Genomic DNA, 20902 nt, shown 5'->3' with positions numbered 1-20902 from the left:
TTCTATAGCCTCTCTACTTTCTCAAAACTACCTGTCCCTTCACCTATCCTCATATTGTCTGCAAACTTTTCAACAAAGCCATCAATTCTATCATCCAAATCATTGACAATAATGTAAAAAGAATCAGTCCAAACACAGACTTCTGTGGAACACCACCAGACACCAGCATCCCTCCTTTTATTCCACCTCTTTGCCTCCTGCCAATCAGCCACTGCTTTTGCCATGCTAGAGTTTTTCCTGTAATACTATGGGCTCTTAACTTGTTAAGCAACCTAGTGCGGCTTGGCACTTTTTCAAAGGCCTTCTGATTATCCAAATACACAACATCAACAAATTCTCCTTTGTCTATCCTGCTTGTTGCTTTTTCAAAGAATTCCTATAGATTTGTCAGTCAAGATATTCCCTTGAGGAAACCATGCTGATTATGGCTTATTTTATTATGTGCCTCCAAATACCCTTAACCCTCATCCTTAATAGTCAACTTCAACATTGTCCTTATCACTGAAGTTAGACTAGCTGGCCTATAGTTTCCTTTCTTCTTCTTCTTTCCCTTCTTGAAGAATGGAGTGACATTTTCAATTTTCCAGTCTTCCAGAACCATTTCAGAATCTAGTGATTCTTGAAAGATCATTACTTATTACTAGTGCCTCCACAATCTCTTCAGCCATGTCTTTCAGAACTCTGGCATGTATACTATCTGGCCCAAGTAACTTATTTACCTTCAGACCTTTCAGTTTCCCAAGAACCTTCTCTCTAGTTATGGTAACTTCACACACTTCATGACCCCTGACACCTGGAACTTCTACCATACTGCTCATGTTTTCCACAGTGAAGACTGCTGCAAAGTACTTATTCAGTTTCTCCGCCATTTCATTGTGTTCCATTACTATCTCTCCAGTATTGTTTTCCAGCAGTCCAATATCCTTATACACCTCTCTTTTACACTTATGTATCTGAAGAAGCTTGTGGTAACCTCTTTAATATTATTGGCTAGTACTTTCACATTCCATTTTTACCTTCTTAATAACTTTTTTAGTTGCCTTCTGTTGGTATTTGAAAGCTTCCCAATTGTATACCTTTCCACTAACTCTTGCTCTATTATATGCCCTCTCTTTGGGTTTTATGTTGGATTTGACTTCTCTTCTTAGCCATGGTTGTGACTTCTTTCCATTAGAATACTTCTTCCTCTTTGGGATGTATATATCCTATGCCTTCCAAATTCCTTCCAGAAATTCTAGCCATTGTTGCTCTGCCATCATCCCTGCCAGTGTTCTTTTCCAATCAATTCTGGCCAACCCCTCTCTCATGGCTCTGTAATTCCCTTTACTGACACATCTGACTTCATTTTCAGCTTCTTTTTCTAAAATTTCAAGGTGAATTTGATATTATGATCACTTGTTCCTAAGGGTTCTTTTACTTTAAGGTCTCTAATCAATTCTGGTTCATTGCACAACACCAATCCTGAATAGCTGATCCTTTCATGGGCTCAACCAAGAGCTTCTCTAAAAAGCCATCTGGTAAGCACTGTAGAAACTCCCACTCCTGTAATCGAGCACCAACCTGATTTTCCCAATCTCCTTGTATATTAAAATCCCCAATGACTCTGCCTTTTCAGCATTCATTTTTTATCACCCATTGTAATTTGTAAGCCACATCCTTACCACTCTTTGGGGGTCAGTATACAACTCCCATCAGGATCTTTTTACCCTTGCAGTTCCTTAGCTCTATCCACAATGATTCAACACTTTCCACCCTATGTCACCTTTTTCTAATGATTTGATTTCATTTTTCACCAACAGAACAATGCCATCTCCTCTGTCATCCTGCCTATCCTTTCAATGCAATGTGTATCCTTGGACATTAAGCTCCCAGCCATAATCTTTCAACCTTGATTCAGTGATGCCTATATCATCAATCTGCAACTGTGCTGCAGGTTCATCTACCTCATCCCATATACAGTGCACATTCAGATACAACACCTTCAGTCCTGTAGTAACTCCTCCCTTCTTTTTAAATATTTTTATTAATTTTTCCAAAATTATAAACAAAATAATGATGTTGATACGAAGAGATTGGAATAATCTCGTTGTTAATAAACATATACAAAAAAGATTTCAGATAACACAGGTATAATAGACTTCCAAACTCATGACGTAATTAATCATAAAGAAAAAAGAAATAAAAAGAAAAAAATACAAAGAAACCCCCCCTCCAAAAAAAGAACTAAATACTAAACCCAAAAAAGCAAACGGAACAAAACAGGGCTAGACCAATATCTTAAATCGAACACGTTCAGTAATGTTGTCAACTCCGCTCCTCTATTCATATATTTTAAGTTAATAAGAAGGATTCAGAAAGGTCAAATTACATCATATGAAAATGTTGAATAAATGGTTTCCAAGTTTCTTCAAATTTAACCGAAGGATCAAAAATATCACTTCTAATTTTTTTCTAAATTTAAACATAATATAGTTTGGGAAAACCATTGGAATGTAGTAGGAGGATTGGTCTCCTTCCAGTTCAATAAAATAGATCTTCTGGCCATTAAAGTAACAAATGCGATCATCCGACAGGCTGAAGAAGACAAAGATCTATGTTCTACCACTGACAATCCAAAAATTGCGGTAATAGGATGGGGTTGTAAATCAAAACGCAGAACTGTTGAGATAATATCAAAAATATCTTTCCAATATTTTTCAAAAAGAGTACAGGACCAAAACATATGAGTTGAAGAAGCCACCTCAGAGTGACATCTGTCACAAATAGGGTTTATATGGGAATAAGAATGGGCTAATTTATCTTTAGACATATGGGCTCTATGTACTACTTTAAATTGTATTAATGTATGTTTAGCACATATAGAGGAAGTACTGACTAATTGAAACATTTTATCCCATTTCTCTATAGGTAGGCAAAGTTGAAGTTCCCTTTCCCATTCATTTTTAATTTTATCAGATATACCTGGCTGTAATTTCATAATTATATCATAGACAGATGTTATTAATCCCTTCTGAAGAGGATTTAAACCTAAAATTTTATCGATGACATCAGTAAGGTATGAGGTCGGAAAGGTAGGCAACATAGTATTTAAAAAAATTCTTTTTTGTAAATATCTAAAAAAATGGGATCGAGGCAAATCCAATTTCTTAGGTAACTGTTCAAAATACATGAAACAGCTATCCAGAAATAAGTCACGAAAACATGTTACACCTTTCGTTTTCCATATTAAAAAGGCTTGGTCCATAACCGAGGGTTGAAAAAAAATTAGATATAATAGGGCTTGATAATATAAATTTGTTCAAACCAAAATTTTACAAAATTGAAACCATATTCGCAATGTATGTTTAACTATTGGATTAACCATTTGTTTGTTCAATTTAAATAGTACAAAAGGATGTGAAGTTCCCAAAATGGAAGCTAAAAAGAACCCTTGTACAGAGTGGCCTTCAAGGTTTACCCAATATGGGCTTGGAGTTATATTCCAATCTTGTGTCCAAAATATTAAATATTGAACATTAATTGCCCAATAATAAAATCTTTGGTTAGGCGGTGCTAAACCACCATCTTTCTTGGACTTCTATAAATATTTTTTACTTAATCTGGGATTTTTGTTCTGCCATGTATAAGAGGAAATTTTAGAATGACTAGTATCAAAAAAGGATTTAGAAATAAAAATTGGTATCATTTGAAATAAATGTAAAAATTTAGGTAAAATAATAATTTTAACAGCGTTAATTCGGCCAATCAGTGGGGACAGTGGGGACCAATTTCAACTCATCCTGTTGACTCCAATTTTGCCCTATCAAGAGCCTCTCCTCACTACACGTTGCCTCTATTTGTAAACCGGTTGCCTCATCTTCAGTACTATTATCTGCCTTTTCTACGATACTTCTTGCATTGAAATATACGCAGCTCAAAACACTGGTTGCACCATGCTCAACCTTATGATTCCTGACTTTGACTGAAATCTTACCAATATCTGCCTCCACAACCTTTCCACTAACTGCTCTGGCACTCTGGTCCCATCCCCCTGCCCTCTAGTTTAAACCCCATCGTGCAGCATTAACGATCCTGAAATCACAACCCTGGAGGTCCTGCCCTTTAACTTAGTACCTAGCACCCTGAACTCCCCATGCAGAACCTCGTCACTCATCCTACCCATGTCATTGGTACCTACATGGACCACAACTTCTGGCTGTTTACCCTCCCACTTAAGAATGCAGAGGACTAGATATGAGATATCTGTGGACCCTAGCACCCAGGAGGCAACATACCATCTGGGAATTTTGTTCTCACACACAGAACCTTCTGTCTATTCCTCTAACTAATGAATCCATTTCACTACAGTGTGCCTCTTCACGATCCAACCCCCCCACCCCCTTCTGAGCCTCAGAGGCTGACTCAGTGCCAGAGATACTGTGAATTTCCTCTGTAAGGTAATCCCCCTCCTGACAGTATCCAAGGTAATATACTTGTTGTGGAGGGGAATAGCTACAGAGGGGCTCTGCACTGGCTCCTTAACCCCTTTCCTCTTCCTGACTGTCACTCAGTTTCCTGTGTCCTGCACCATGGGTGTAACTACTTCTCTCTATGTCCTATTTATCACCCCTTCAGCCTTCCAAATGATCCACAGTATATCCAGTTCCAGCTCCAACTCCTTAACGCTATTTGTTAGAAGTTGCATCTGGGTGCACTTCTTGCAGTTGTAGTCATCAGGGAAAGTGGAGGTCTCCCTGTCTTCCCACATCCCATAAGAGGAGTATTTCACTATCCCGCCTGTCATCCCTACCGCCCCTAGCTGAGCCAATATAAAGAGAATGAAACTTGAGCTTTCTCTGAGTGAAGCCACGCTTTGCTGAAGCCTCGAAGAGCTAAAGCCTTTAGATCATCACTCTGACTATATCTACTCAGACAATGGCTGCTGTGCTTCCCTTCCTGAAGTTTGCTCTTACTAATCAATCCCAGATGCCGATTGGTCGCTGGTCAAAGCTCTATTACTCTGCCATCGCCTGCTGCTGCTTCCTCTTATCCTTGGGCAGTGTTACTGATTGAAGTCCCCTCCTTTCCAAACTCATGATGTCCGGATTAGCCACTGGTTAATAGCATCACCAAAGCAATGGAGGCTATGAAACATAATTTCATGACAATTCCTTTCTTGTTTTCTAAGAATAACTGAGCTTACTTCCTTTTGCTCTGGGTCTTGTGTCCAAGCCCCAGAGTGTATCGAAGTGGTTGAACTCAATGGTTGGATGAGGATTTTGGCACTGGGTAAGATAGAAAATGTCAGTGTGTTGGGGCCTAAGGTGAGGGATGGGCCAGTTTAGCTTGTTGCTCCACTCTGCACACTGAACTAAATGTCTGGGGATGAACGCTCTTTGTGGACTTTAGTTCAGAACAGTATTTGCTTGCGTTTATTGTTTGCATGATTTTTTTTCTCTGCACATTGGGTGTTTGACAGTCTTTTTTTTAAACAGGATCTTTTGGGTTTTAACAACTGTTAAGCAGCTGTTTTTCATACTGCTCCAATTATGGGACATAAAGGTTTGGTTTGAGGCAAGTTTTCTTAATAAACTATTGCAAACTGTTCCTGCTGTTGTACAGTTCAACTTATATCTATTCAACTAAAAATGTAGTTGGAGACAAACTAGTTTAAATTTGCACATATTTTATATGGTGTTGATCATATTACAAGCTGAAGTATATTGATATTATATAGTACTGAACTTCAATAGAAACATAGAAACATAGAAAATAGGTGCAGGAATAGGCCATTCGGCCCTTCGAGCCTGCACCGCCATTTATTATGATCATGGCTGATCATCCAACTCAGAACCCCGCCCCAGCCTTCCCTCCATACCCCCTGACCCCCATAGCCACAAGGGCCATATCTAACTCCCTCTTAAATATAGCCAATGAACTGGCCTCAACTGTTTCTTGTGGCAGAGAATTCCACAGATTCACCACTCTCTGTGTGAAGAAGTTTTTCCTAATCTCAGTCCTAAAAGGCTTCCCCTTTATCCTCAAACTGTGACCCCTCGTTCTGGACTTCCCCAACATCGGGAACAATCTAGCCTGTCCAATCCCTTTAGGATTTTATACGTTTCAATCAGATCCCCCCTCAATCTTCTAAATTCCAACGAGTACAAGCTCAGTTCATCCAGTCTTTCTTCATATGAAAGTCCTGCCATCCCAGGAATCAATCTGGTGAACCTTCTTTGTACTCCCTCTATGGCAAGGATGTCTTTCCTCAGATTAGGGGACCAAAACTGCACACAATACTCCAGGTGTGGTCTCACCAAGGCCTTGTACAACTGCAGTAGTACCTCCCTGCTCCTGTACTCGAATCCTCTCGCTATAAATGCCAGCATACCATTCGCCTTTTTCACCGCCTGCTGCACCTGCATGCCCACTTTCAATGACTGGTGTATAATGACACCCAGGTCTCGTTGCACCTCCCCTTTTCTTAATCAGCCACCATTCAGATAATAACCTGTTTTCCTATTTTTGCCACCAAAGTGGATAACTTCACATTTATCCACATTAAATTGCATCTGCCATGAATTTGCCCACACACTCAACCTATCCAAGTCACACTGCATCCTCTTAGCATCCTCCTCTCAGCTAACACTGCCGCCCAGCTTCGTGTCATCCGCATACTTGGAGATGCTGCATTTAATTCCCTCATCCAAGTCATTAATATATATTGTAAACAACTCGGGTCCCAGCACTGAGCCTTGCGGTACCCCACTAGTCACTGCCTGCCATTCTGAAGAGGTCCCGTTTATTCCCACTCTTTGCTTCCTGTCTGCTAACCAATTCTCCACCCACACCAATACCTTACCCCCAATACCGTGTGCTTTAAGCTTGCACACTAATCTCCTGTGTGGGACCTTGTCAAAAGCCTTTTAAAAATCCAAATATACTACATCCACTGGTTCTCCCCTATCCACTCTACTAGTTACATCCTCAAAAAATTCTATGAGATTCGTCAGACATGATTTTCCTTTCACAAATCCATGCTGACTTTGTCCGATGATTTCACCGCTTTCCAAATGTGCTGTTATCTCGTCCTTGATAACTGACTCCAGCAGTTTCTCCACCACCGACGTTAGGCTAACCGGTCTATAATTCCCCGGTTTCTCTCTCCCTCCTTTTTTAAAAAGTGGGGTTACATTAGCCACCCTCCAATCCTCAGGAACTAGTCCAGAATCTAACGAGTTTTGAAAAATCATCACTAATGCATCCACTATTTCTTGGGCTACTTCCTTAAGCACTCTGGGATGCAGACCATCTGGCCCTGGGTATTTATCTGCCTTTAATCCCTTCAATTTACGTAACACCACTTCCCTACTAACATGTATTTCGCTCAGTTCCTCCATCTCACTGGACCCTCTGTCCCCTACTATTTCTGGAAGATTATTTATGTCCTCCTTAGTGAAGACAGAACCAAAGTAATTATTCAATTGGTCTGCCATGTCCTTGCTCCCCATAATCAATTCACCTGCTTCTGTCTGTAGGGGACCTACATTTGTCTTTACAAGTCTTTTCCTTTTTACATATCTATAAAAGTTTTTACAGTCAGTTTTTATGTTCCCTGCCAGTTTTCTCATAATTTTTTTTCCCCTTCCTAATTAAGCCCTTTGTCCTCCTTTGCTGAACTCTGAATTTCTCCCAGTCCTCAGGTGAGCCACTTTTTCTGGCTTATTTGTATGCTTCTTCTTTGGAATTGATACTATCCCTAATTTCTCTTGTCAGCCACGGGTGCACTACCTTCCTTGATTTATTCTTTTGCCAAACTGGGATGAACAATTGTTGTAGTTCATCCATGCAATCTTTAAATGCTTGCCATTGCATATCCACCATCAATCCTTTAAGTGTCATTTGCCAGTCTACCTTAGCTAATTCACGTCTCATACCTTCAAAGTTACCCCTCTTTAAGTTCAGAACCTTTGTTTCTGAATTAACTATGTCACTCTCCATCTTAACGAAGAATTCCACCATATTATGGTCACTCTTACCCAAGGGGCCTCTCACGACAAGATTGCTAATTAACCCTTCCTCATTGCTCAAAACCCAGTCCAGAATAGCCTGCTCTCTAGTTGCTTCCTCGACATGTTGGTTCAAAAAACCATCCCGCATACATTCCAAGAAATCCTCTTCCTCAGCACCTTTACCAATTTGGTTCACCCAATCTACATGTAGATTGAAGTCACCCATTATAACTGCTGTTCCTTTATTGCACACATTTCTAATTTCCTGTTTAATACCATCTCCGACCTCACTACTACTGTTAAGTGGCCTGTACACAACTCCCACCAGCGTTTTCTGCCCTTTAGTGTTACGCAGCTCTACCCATATCGATTCCACATCTTCCTGGCTTATGTCCTTCCTTTCTATTGCGTTAATCTCCTCTTTAACCAGCAACGCCACCCCACCTCCTTTTCTTTCATGTCTATCCCTCCTGAATATTGAATATCCCTGAACGTTGAGCTCCCATCCTTGGTCACCCTGGAGCCATGTCTCTGTGATCCCAACTATATCATAATCATTAATAACAATCTGCACTTTCAATTCATCCACCTTGTTACGAATGTTCCTTGCATTGACACACAAAGCCTTCAGGCGCTCTTTTACAACTCTCTTAGCCCTTATACAATTATGCTGAAAAGTGGCCCTTTTTGATGCTTGCCCTGGATTTGTCGGCCTGCCTCTTTTACTTTCCTCCTTACTACTTTTTGCTTCTACCCTCACTTTACACCCCTCTGTCTCTCTGCACTCGTTCCCATCCCCCTGTTGTGGACTAACCTCCTCTCGCCTAGCCTCTTTAATTTGATTCCCACCCCCCAACCATTCTAGTTTAAAGTCACCTCAGTAGCCCTCGCTAATCTCCCCGCCAGGATATTGGACCCCCTAGGATTCAAGTGTAACCCGTTCTTTTTGTACAGGTCACGCCTGCGCCAAAAGAGGTCCCAATGATCCAAAAACTTGAATCCCTGCCCCCTGCTCCAATCCCTCTGCCACGCATTTATCCTCCACCTCATCGCATTCCTACTCTCACTGTCGCGTGGCACAGGCAGTAATCCCGAGATTACTACCTTTGCGGTCCCTTTTCTCAACTCCCTTCCTAGCTCCCTATATTGTTATATATTCACGTATGTTTTGACCCTTAAGGGTTGTTGTTGAGCTTCACTGTGTGTTATGTACTGAATGTAATGTGAGAGAGCATTCTGGGTAAATGACTTACAAGTAAAATTAACAATGGCATATGGTTCCTCACTCCTCTGTTTCTTGTGGCCTCCCGACCTCCCATACCATAAGCAAAATAATCGGCGATGAGGTGACAAGTCCGCATATGATATTTATTATTTTGTTCCCTTCAGCAAGGAAAGACTGAATGAGTGAAAAATGGGTGAATGAAAAGAAGACATCACACACCATGAGAAGTGTGGTGAGTGAAGGGCTGCAGGAGGCATGGTGAGTAAAGAATCGAATGGGACAGAACGGGCTGGGTAAATAAAACAATTAAGAGAGGGAGAGAGAGATGGGTAACATTAGTTAATTTTTCTGGAATGTGATTGTGTTTGAAAATGGTGACAATGTTTGGAAGTGTGGGGCCGTATGATGAAATGACAGCGCAACGGATTTCATATACTGAAAGATTTGAATACATTGCGCTAGCAAATCAGATGTCAGATAATATTCATCTTCCAACTTTTCTGACTGTGGTGGGTACCAAAACGTTTAATTTATTACACAGTCTAGTGCAACCTGCTAAGCCTGGCGATAAGCCGAATGAGGATATAGTTGAAGTCTTTAACAACCACTATTCCTCTAAACCTTTGACTATTGCTGAGAGGTTTAGATTTCATAAAAAGAATCAAGAGGAAGGTGAGGCCATTTCACAACTTGTGGCTGTGCTGAAGCCGTTGTCTGAACACTGTGATTTTGGGAAGCCACTGAATGCCACATTAGGTGATAAACTCACATGCGGCCTGCATAGTGAAGCAACCGGAAACATTTGCTTACGGAAGACAGATTATCATTACAGAAGGCTTTTGAGATTAGTACTTCTATGGAGGTGGCAGCTAAAATAGCAGAACTATAAAGCTATAAAGAAGCAAGTTCATAAAGTTTCTGCTGACTTTAAGAATAAGACACCTATTGACAGTCAATATTATCATTGCGGCAAAACTGGGCACGCAGCAAAAGAATGGTGATACACCCTATCCTTGTTATATGTGGGGGATACGTTCCTCGAAGTCAATGCATAATGTGAAAACGCATAATGTGTATAATTATTTAAATGGAGAAAACAGGGATGCGTTCTTGAGGGCTTCCTAAATATGTTTTATCTGTAATTTATTCACATTTTCATACCAATATGACACAAAAGCAGTACCACAAGGCAACATTGTTATTATATTTCATCAATTTAAGGTAATATTCAACGTAATAAATCATAGAAAGTTAACGTACTAGGGTCTACAGTACTCACCAACAGTGGCAGGTGTGTTCGCTCTGGGATATGAGTGGTTATTGTGGTGTTGGGCAGCTTTACATGGATGAGGTGGATGGTTGTGCGTCATCAGGATCATCAAGAACAGCAAGGGGTGAAGGAAGACTCACAGAACTCTCAGTACTGCCGGCAGCAGGAGGTGACAGCGGGTTGAAGAAAGTGGTGAGGATTGTTTGCTTGGCAGCATTTTGTTTTTCAGCATAAATTTGCTTGTAGGGAAGAAGGTTTGAGTGCAGGGAATGACTGAAATGCTGACTCCGTTCTAAACTTGGGTCCATGTCCATCACCATTTATGCCAAGTATTCTGCAGCTTTAAAAAATTCTGTCAGTTGCTTCCGAGTGGAAGACCTGACCTCTTTCCAGGATTCATCAACGTTGTTGATGCCATGTCTGATGTTGAACGACTTCCACCATTCCCTCACCGTTGGTAAATTCCCGGGATTTTCAAAATCATCTGTTGCTTGCAGCACCTGAGAGACAGTTCACCGTAAAATATATGCCTTGAATGTGGATATCACACCTTGGTCGAGTGTTTGAATCAGAGATGTTGTGTTAGGTGGCAGGAAATGCACTGTTATGTTAGGATGAATGATGTCCAAATGTCAAGGTGCATTGTCAAGCAACAAAAGAACTTTAAAGGCAAGATTCTGTTCCCGGCAGTAGCATTCAGCCTCAAGAGCAAAATGATTAGCAAACCAATCTTCAAAGATTTGACCAGTGACCCATGCTTTTTAGTTAGCTGCCCAGTGGACAGGAAGCATATTCTTACTCAAACCCTTAAGAGCACGGGGGTTTAGTGAATGGTACACTAAGAGAGGCCTCATCGTACAGTCTCCTTCGACATTGGAACACATGAGCAAAGTCAATCTATCCTTTGCTGCCCTAAAACCTGATGCAGTTTTTTCATCCTTACTTACGTAAGTGCATTTCGGCATACGCTTCCATAAAAGCCCAGCCCCATCTACATTAAACACCTGCTGTGGTGTGATGCCTAACTCAGCTAGCATAGCCCGCAACTGCACAGAGTAGTGTCCCAGAGCTGTGTTACCTTCACCTGACACCGCCCTGTTTATAATTTCCAACTTTTTTTCCAAGTGTTAAAGCGGTTCTCTGCCGCTTGGTTGATGGCCCAGGACTTGACATCGGACGCTTAGGAGGCATAGTTAAATATTTCAAGCACAAAATCACTGCACCTTAGGTAAAAAACAAAAGTTTAAGAGTGCAAGATCACACATCCATACGTTGGCAAAACCAATGCGAGACTAGCGGGAGTGAGACTGTGAGGCGTGAGCACGTGACTTGAATTGACGGGAAAGCAGTGCTCCTCACATAACTGTGAGTTTTGGACACATCTAATGAGAAGTTGGTAGAAATTGGTTCCTCGCATAACTGTGAATCCGCATTGTCTGAAGACACATATAACGAGGATAAGATGTGTAAGGATTTAGACTGTCGAAGCTGTAACAAAAAAGGACAAATTGAATGCACCTGTAAAAGTGAAAAGACACCATCAACCAAAAACACTGTAATAAAGAAAATTGACTTTTGAAAAAACAAAAAACAACATGAACAAGATCGCAAACACGAGGAAATCTGCAGATGCTGGAAATTCAAGCAACACACATAAAAAATGCTGGTGAACACAGCAGGCCAGGCACCATCTATAGGAAAAGGTACAGTCGACGTTTCGGGCCGAGACCCTTCGTCAAGATGGAGCATACTGAGGATGGACTGAGTGACTTTCACTCTGTGGTTGAAGAAGCTTTGCATGTTTCATCTATTTCAGGACACAAAGATGGCTATCGAGTGACCCCGCAGTGGATGGGGCCACAATGAGGAAGCAGGTGGACATGGGATGCTGCAGTATCACTGGTGTCCGAGACAGTTTACAAGGAGAAATTACAACATCTTATTGTAGAAGGGGAAGGCTGACTTTAAAGACTTACACTGGTGAAGTTGTTCCAGTGAGGAGTAGTTCATGTTACAGTGGAGATCAACAAACAGAGAAAAAAACTTCCTCTGTACATTGTTACAGGTAGTCATCCAGCATTTCTGGTTCTGAAGAAAAAGAGCTATTAAATGATGAAATAAAAACATGTGGCAGGGAGAAAGCATATGCAGTGGTTATTTGAAGGAAAAACTGCTGGAAATCAAAGAACTCATATGAAAAACCGAGAGCAGCACGTCTTTTGATAAAAGCATATGGAACCCCAAAAAGTGGTATGAATGCTTGTATTGCAGTTCTGGCAGAAGTTCACCAATGGATGGAAATAAGGCCAATGCTTTAGATTTGGAGAGAGCAGTTCTAAAGCAAAGAATTGCAGATCCATGAGAGAGAATAAAGGAAGAAGATCTTGATATGGTACCTAGTCCTCAGCACCGAAGTTTTGGTGGTGACTGTCTTGTTACTAATGCCTCCAATAGTTGACATTCTGGAGGTCCATTGGAAAATAAAGAGAATGAAAATATTTGTGGGTTGGATTGCCAGGAGAGAATTGGAAGTGTGTGCAAAATTACATCAAGAACCTTTGATTGGCATGACAGAGACTAAGACTTGCATGACAGAGATGCTAGAGAAGAAAGGGAATGAGACTACAAGAAAAAGTGTTTTTGGAGAGAAATTGGTAATGGCAAAATAGTTTTTTGGTGAGTGGAGGCAATGTAAATCCTATACTGAAGAGGAACCAGAATAGTTTTCTGCTGGCCCCAAAAGACAATCAAAAACAACACAGAGCTGAAAGGTTTTGATGATAAAGTGCTATTGGAGAATCCAAAATGGGCAAAGAGGTGGAAGAAGCAATCAGAACCCTTAAAGATGATGTAGAATACCGTGGTGCTGCCCAAGCAAAGATACCTATTGTTTCTTCATCAGAAACTGACCAAGAAGATCCCCAGGAAGCAGCCCTGCCTGAACCCTCATTGGGGGACTTTGCTTTCAATGAGTTCTTCAACATAGAGAAAGGTGTACCTGGACTAGCATCAATGATTGAGGAAATGCTTGGTAAAGGATTAGTGTCATCCAGTTTGTTCAGTCAATGGTTTTCAAGTAACTTAAGTGGTCCAGGTAGATGCTCCAGTAGCCTGCGGTATGCCCCACATGAAGAACTTGAGAAACTTGTTGGTTTGGATGGACACCGAGTTCTGCACAGCAGTTTGTTGCCTCTGGGGAGGATGTCAAGGCAGAACTGACAAATGATGCTGATGAGGAAGAGTATAAAACAGAGTCTGAAGGAGTGTTCTCAGACTGGAGTGGTTTTGTCAGTAAGGGAGGTGAAAGCAGAACTGAAATGTCTGAGATGGAATCTAAGAGGAAGCTTGCCACCCATTTAAGGAGAAATATCTGGAACAGACTCTAACTGCATCATCCAGTCCTAAATAATTTTTAAAAAAATACATGATGTGACTGCTTAAAATAAGATAGTTAAGAGTATAAAGTCAAGTGGAATCTTGCCTTAGCAGTCAAAAGCCCCTGAAATTCTATCACCCCTGTAATATGGCCTTCATCCCCAGGTATCCTAGGTGACCTGATTGGCAGCCAGAACCATCACACGCCAGTCCTTAATCAGCAAGGCCATTCATCCTGTGCTTTCTGAAATGCTTCCTGCTGACAATGTGGTACCCAAGTCAAGATCCACACATACACCACCAAGAGATAAATTGACTTTGGCATCATTCCCAGTTCATTGGTACCCTCATGGCATCAGGCAGTCTCCAGACAGATTGAATCTCTAGTTAATGAGTAACTCTCAGCACACGGGGCAGAATAATCCGCAGGGTTGTGTCAGGGGAGAGTGGCAATCTACCCTCTTTCTGTCGTTTAGTAAAAAGATATGATTTTTTTGTTGTTGGTTGAATTTGATGATTACTCCATTGACTGTTAATAGCTCAGCAGCTGGTCTGTGTATGGGAAGAGTGAGAAACTTTTAAAATATGAGGGGAGAGGTATGTTAGGTGTTCATGTATATATTGACTCTTGCAGGCTGCTGTTGTTGAACTTCCCTGTGTGTTAGTTATATACTGAATGTAATAGGAGAGGGCATTCAGGGTAGAAGACTTTTAAGAAAAATAAACAGTGACCTATTGTTCCTCATCCCTCCATATCATCTGTGTATTGTTCATGGCCACCTGGCTTCCCAGTACCCCAGATATAACAAATATGATACTACATCTATCAAGAGTGAACTCTGCTAACATTGAGTAGATTAATCATTCTATTCCTGGTAGATCAAATCTGCTACTGCTTGTCGTAAGAGATGTATGAATGGAATGGTTAGAATCCCTTAACATATGCCTTCATTTGGAAGATTACTCATTAATGACCATTATATATAATCAATGTCCAGTTCCTGTATAAAATGTTCATTAATTGAATGACACTGACACAGAAGGCCATTAATGAAAATTGTTTATTTACTTTAAGCAATTTGTGTTTTCCATCAAGGGATCTTCACTCTAATTGTCACTGGCCTCTGCTTCGAATAACCCTCATCTGTTCTTGGTAAAATTTATTCCTTCTCTGGCAGCCAAGGTACTCATTCTTTAAACCGAACTCCAAAGATATTGCTCCTGGATATATTTGCCATTAAGTAATTAGGCCCTTAATGGCTGGGAAACAAGAGTAAAAAGAAAATCATGAATCTTGCAATTTGTACGTTTCCTTGAAGTGGATATCCAATTTCCTTAAATACCTAAGAAGCTTAGAGTTAAAAGTCATCTCTTCTTTAGTTCTACTGAAAATTGACAACTGCTTAAGACAGTGGTGTCAAACAAAATAGCCTGTCATGCAAAAGTTCATTTATAAGCAAATGTGATAAAGAAAAATATTAGATTTTAATTATTGCCACTAATTACAACAGCAAAAGGAACATTAGTGGTTAATACTGATCAATAGTAGATGAAGGAGAGGATGTGTGCAATTTTTCTCCTGTATCCTGAAAGAAAATTGGTTCAGCTCTTCCTCATAAATAATGCTGTTGTAAATGAGAACAAAGTCACCAGAGACACAGAGCTGGTAGATAAGAAGTTGTATTTCATTCGACAAGAGGAGACACAGTGGGCATCATATTGAGACCCTTTCAGAGGAAGAGGTCTCCTTAACCCAGCATTGCATGACGTTTTATATGCTAAAGGTCAAAGGACAATTTGAGATTTACAGTGTATCTGCAATGCTCCCTTTGAATTACCTATAAATTTCACACCTCCTTCTTTGCACCCACACTCCAGACAATGTTAATCAGCATTATCTGTTTTTTAAATGAGCTTCTGTTTTCAGAGCTCTAGGGCTCCATTGAGCCAGAAAGGCCTGTTACCATGCTGAATTTCTAAATAAAAATAAATAATATTAAAAAACCATGGATCAGAAAAGCAGTTTGACCTGCAGTAACGCCTGGCTTCACAGACAAAGATCAGGCAGTTTTATTAAATTAGGTGTATTTGCAGAATTAATGAATTGCTGATGACTGAGTATTGAAGTGAACTATGTAACTGTAACCATTGAAAATGTACTTAATCATCTGATGTTATCCTTGTGCTTAAGGAATTTGAAACCTCCCTGTATTTTGATCTCAGTGAGATTCTACCAAGAGGGAAATTTTTCCAAGAAATTGTTATTGTACTAAGTGAAAAACATTTACATCTAGTGTTCTGGTCTTAGTGTGGCTTGTCCAAAGTCCAAACACCCTCTATTTAAGGTAAAGAAGAATTTGTACGGAAGTGTATATTTCAAGATCATAGGAGAATCTAAAATACATCACAGTCAATAAATTATTATTGAACTGTTGTGGCTGATACAATGTGGGGAAACGAGGCAGACAAATTCCAAACAGCAGGTTCCCTCAAACCAGACAGCCAAATTATCTGTCCTTATTTTAAAAAACCTTCAGGTTGGTAAGATAAAGAAGTCTGAGAAAGATTATAGCTGAAATATCTGCTGAATTTCTATGCAATTTCTATCTGGCCTGCTCAAGATTTCAGCAGTTTCATCTTTTGTTTTATTTCCATCATGTACTTGAATTTCCTTTACAGATGGTTGTGGGATACGATGCCCGATAAAATCCAAACTTTCTTTCACATGGTTACATTTGTAACACAGGTAGAGGAATATACCACCAACACTACAGATTTGATGGGAGCTTGGAAGAAGAGGGTAAAAAATGACATATGTCTGAAAATATAAAAGATTAGAAAAAAGGTCAGACAAAAACAAGAAAAAGAATTACACAAATAGAGGGAGCACAGAGAGAGAGATAGAAGGAAATAGATTCAGCATCAAAACAGATGCTTTGGCCAGAGAACACAGCAACAATCAAGTACCAATTTTAACACTAATATTAACCTAATCTAATTTATTTTCCCCACATTAAGTTGCCTCCTTCTCCAGATCCTATCACTTATCTAAACTAGTAAATTAGTTTATTATTTTTACTTGACCAGAGGTGCAGTGAAAAACATGTCTTAAGAGCATAGAACATTACAACACAGTAAAGGCCATTTGGTCCACAATGTTGAGCTGACCATTTAACATACTCTAAGATCAACCAAGCCCTTCCCTGCTACATAACCCTCCATTTATTCTTCCATCCATGTACCTATCTAAGAGGTTCATATCAAAGTTGCTGGTGAACGCAGCAGGCCAGGCAGCATCTCTAGGAAGAGGTACAGTCGATGTTTCAGGCTGAGACCCTTCGTCAGGACTAACTGAAGGAAGAGTTAGTAGGGGGTATTTGGTGTCCCTATCCCAGAGCCTTCCACACCTTCGGGACACTTTCTTCGCCGTACTAACTCTTCCTTCAATTAGTCCTGACAAAGGGTCTCAGCCTGAAACGTCGACTGTACCTCTTCCTAGAGATGCTGCCTGGCCTGCTGCATTCACCAGCAACTTTGATGTGTGTTGCTTGAATTTCCAGCATCTGCAGAATTCCTGTTGTTTGTAAGAGGTTCATAAATGCCCCAAATGTGTCTGCTCTACCACCACCTCTGGCAAGGTATTCTATGCACCCACCACTCTCTGTGCAAAATAATTATCTCTAATATTCCCCCCTCTACTTTTCTCCAATCAACTTAAGAATAAACACTCCTGTATTAGCCATTTCCACCATGAGAAAATGTCTCTGGCTATCCACTCCGTCCATGCCTCTTACCATCCTGTACACTTCTATCAATTCACCTCTCATTCTGCTTCCCTCCAAAGAGAAAACCCCTAGCTCGCTCAACATATCCTCATAAGGCATGCCCTCTATTCTATCCTGGTAAACCTCATCTGTATTCACATCCTTCTTATAATGAGGTGACTAGAACTGAACACAATATTCCAAGTGAGGTCCAGCCAGGGTTTTATAGACCTGCAATATTACCTTGTGGCTCTTGAACTCAATCCTTTGACTAATGTGGGTTCTTAACAACTGTATCAATTTATGTGGCAACTTTAAGGGATCTATGGATGTAGACCTTAAGATCTCACTGTTCCTCCACACCTCTAAGAATCCTGTTATTAACCCTGTATCCTGCTTTCAAATTCAACTTTCCAAAATGCATCACTTCACACATTGCTGGGTTGAACTCCATTTGCCATTATTCAGCCCAGCTCTGTATCCTGTCAATGTCCCATTGCAAGCTACAACAACCATCCACACTAACCATATCTTCATCGACCCATGTGGTATCTGCAGATTTACTACCCCGCCCTTTCACTTCCTCATTCAAGTGATTTATAAAAAAACTACAAAGAACAGGAGTCCCAGAACAAATCCCGTGAAACACCACTGGTCACTGAGCTCCAGGCAGAATAGGCTCCATCTACTATCACTCTCTGCCTTCTATAGGCAAGCCTATTCTGTATCCGTGCAAGCAAGCTTCCCTGGATCCCATGCCTCCTGACTTTCTGTATGAGCCTACCATGGGAACCTTATTAAACATCTTGCTAAAATCCATATATGCCACATCCACTGCTCTACCTTCATCCATGTGGTTTGTCACATCCTCAAAGGATTCAATCATGCTTGTGAGGCACAACCTGACCTTCACAACACCATGCTGACTGTCCCCAGTTAGGTACTACTTCTCCAACTGTTCATATATCCTGTCTCTAAGAATCTCCTCCAATATTTTGCCCACCACTGAAGTAAGATTTACTGGTCTATAATTCCCATGGTTATCCTTACTCCATTTTTTGAACAAAGGAATAACATTTGCCACCCTTCAGTCATGTGGTACTAGCCCTGTGGTTAATGAGGATGCAAAGATCATCATCAGGGGCACAGCAACCTCTCTCTTTAATTCCTGTACTAACCTGGGCTATATTCTGTCTGGCGATGGGGACTTACCTATCCTAGTGCTCTTCAAAAGTTCTAGCACATCCTCGTTCTTAACATCAACACGTTCAAGTTTACCAACTTGGTTTAAGCTATGTTCACAATCTTTAATGTTCCTCTTATCAATGAATATTGAAGCAAACTATTAATTGAGGTACTCTCCTAAGTCCATTCTTCAGCTCCTTCCTGGCTGCCCTGTAACTCTCTAGAGCCCTGACTGATCCTTGCTTCCTAAATCTGAAGTATGCTGCTTTCTTCCTCTTGACTAGATGTTTCATATCTCTTGTTAACCATGGTTCCTTCACCCTATCATCTTTTCACTATCCAGAGACCACAGCAAGTGCTCCCTAAGCAACTTCCACATTTCACCTAACAAATTCCATCCCATCCACACCTTTTTGCATTAAGGAGATGCCAATCGATAGCAGGGATGTTGAAGTCACCTATGTCAATACTCTGTTCTTTTTCCACCTTCCCAAAATCTGCCTCCCAATATGTTCAACGGTATCGTTGATACTTTTGGAGGGGCTATAGAGTACTGTACTCTCAATAGAGTGATTGCTCCCTTCCTATTTCTGACTTCCACCCACACTGACTCAGTGGATAATTCCTCTACGACATCATCCCTTTCTGCAGTTGTGATACGATCCCTGATTGGCAATTACACTCCTCCACTTCTTTTACCTCCCTCTGTCCTCCTTTTGAAATACCTAATAGCCAGAACATGCAGCAACTATTCCACCCCTCTGTAATGGCCACAGTTTTGTAGTTCCATGTACTGATCCATGCTCTAATTTCATCACCCTTGTCCTGATACTTCTTGTACTAAAATACACACACTTCAGCCCATCCCACTGACTGCTACTTTGCTCTATCAATTGGCTATCCTTCCTCACAGACTTTCTACATGCTGCATTTACCTGAACACCAACTGGCCCATCTTTTGTCCTGTCCTTCTGGTTCCCATCTACCTGCCAAGCAAGTCTAAATCTTAAACCTTCCCAAACAGTTCAAGCATTTCTTCACAGTCTTGCATACCATTCAAACAGATCAATTCATTACAACTTTCATTGAAGTACTATAAGGCAAAAAATAAGAAGGTGCAGAATGAAGTGTTACAGTACAGAGAAGGTGCAGTGCAGGTAGATAATAATATACAAGATCACAACAAGGTAGATTGGGAGATCAAGATTCCATCTTATCACACAAGGAAAGCATTCAATAGCAAGATTGGAAACTTTTGAATTTTCTGCCCCATGGGAGGGGGTGAGACAAGAATGTCTGGAGCAATGAGGTCTTTGATTATGCTGGCTGGTTTACTGAGGCAGCTAGAAGAGTAGACAGATTCAGTGGAGTGGAGGCTGGTTCCTGTGCTACACCCTGCTGTGTCCACAGTTCTCTGCAGCTTCTTGCAGTCACTCGGGATAATTTACAGTGGCTAATTTTACTCTTGTTATAAAATAACAATTAACAAGAAACAAAGTAAATTAAATTACCTGTTGAGCAGCATACATTGTTCCCCTAATGATCAGAAAACCTTGTAGAGGTTAATCATAGCTAGGAGGTCAGTGTTGTAGGAGTAGCAGAAATGTGACTAGATTAAGAGATGAACTGGCAGTTAAATATTGCGATATATAAAGAGTCAGAATCAATAAACTTCCAGGCAAATTGATGTAGCTGTGGGAAGGAGTGTTTGGATGTTGTACTAGGTGCATTGAGCTCTGGGTGAAACAGAATTAGAACTAATAAAGGATTTGGTGAGACAGCACAAAATCCAGAACAGATCTGAATTAGATTGGGGGAGTACATGTGCAAATTGTTTAATATGTTCACAGATTTGATGAGTTGGAACTGTAAGTAATATGCTGTTATGCCACTAACTGCAATTTGTCTCAGAAGTGCAGTGAATGCCAAACATTCTCGGTATAATATATTCACAAGACACAAGGATACAAAGAAATGACAGAAATTTTGATTCAGGAAAATATTACAATACTGGAATATAAGTAGGTCCTTGAGAAGGTTGAAATCATAAGTCAAAAACTTCCTTGGCCAGTGGGAGCTATTTAAATAATTG

The 20902-nt window shown here is 40.6% G+C and overlaps 1 pseudogene; it reads left to right on the top strand.

Moving 5' to 3' along the window:
* Positions 1 to 13705, top strand: part of LOC134349942 (eukaryotic translation initiation factor 4E transporter-like) — a 66956-nt pseudogene extending 53251 nt beyond the window's left edge.
* The last annotated feature ends 7197 nt before the right edge of the window (positions 13706 to 20902 follow it).

Source organism: Mobula hypostoma, chromosome 7 (genome assembly GCF_963921235.1).
Source record: "Mobula hypostoma chromosome 7, sMobHyp1.1, whole genome shotgun sequence".
Lineage (NCBI taxonomy): Eukaryota > Metazoa > Chordata > Chondrichthyes > Myliobatiformes > Myliobatidae > Mobula > Mobula hypostoma.
This window is presented reverse-complemented; position numbering and strand designations above follow the sequence as displayed.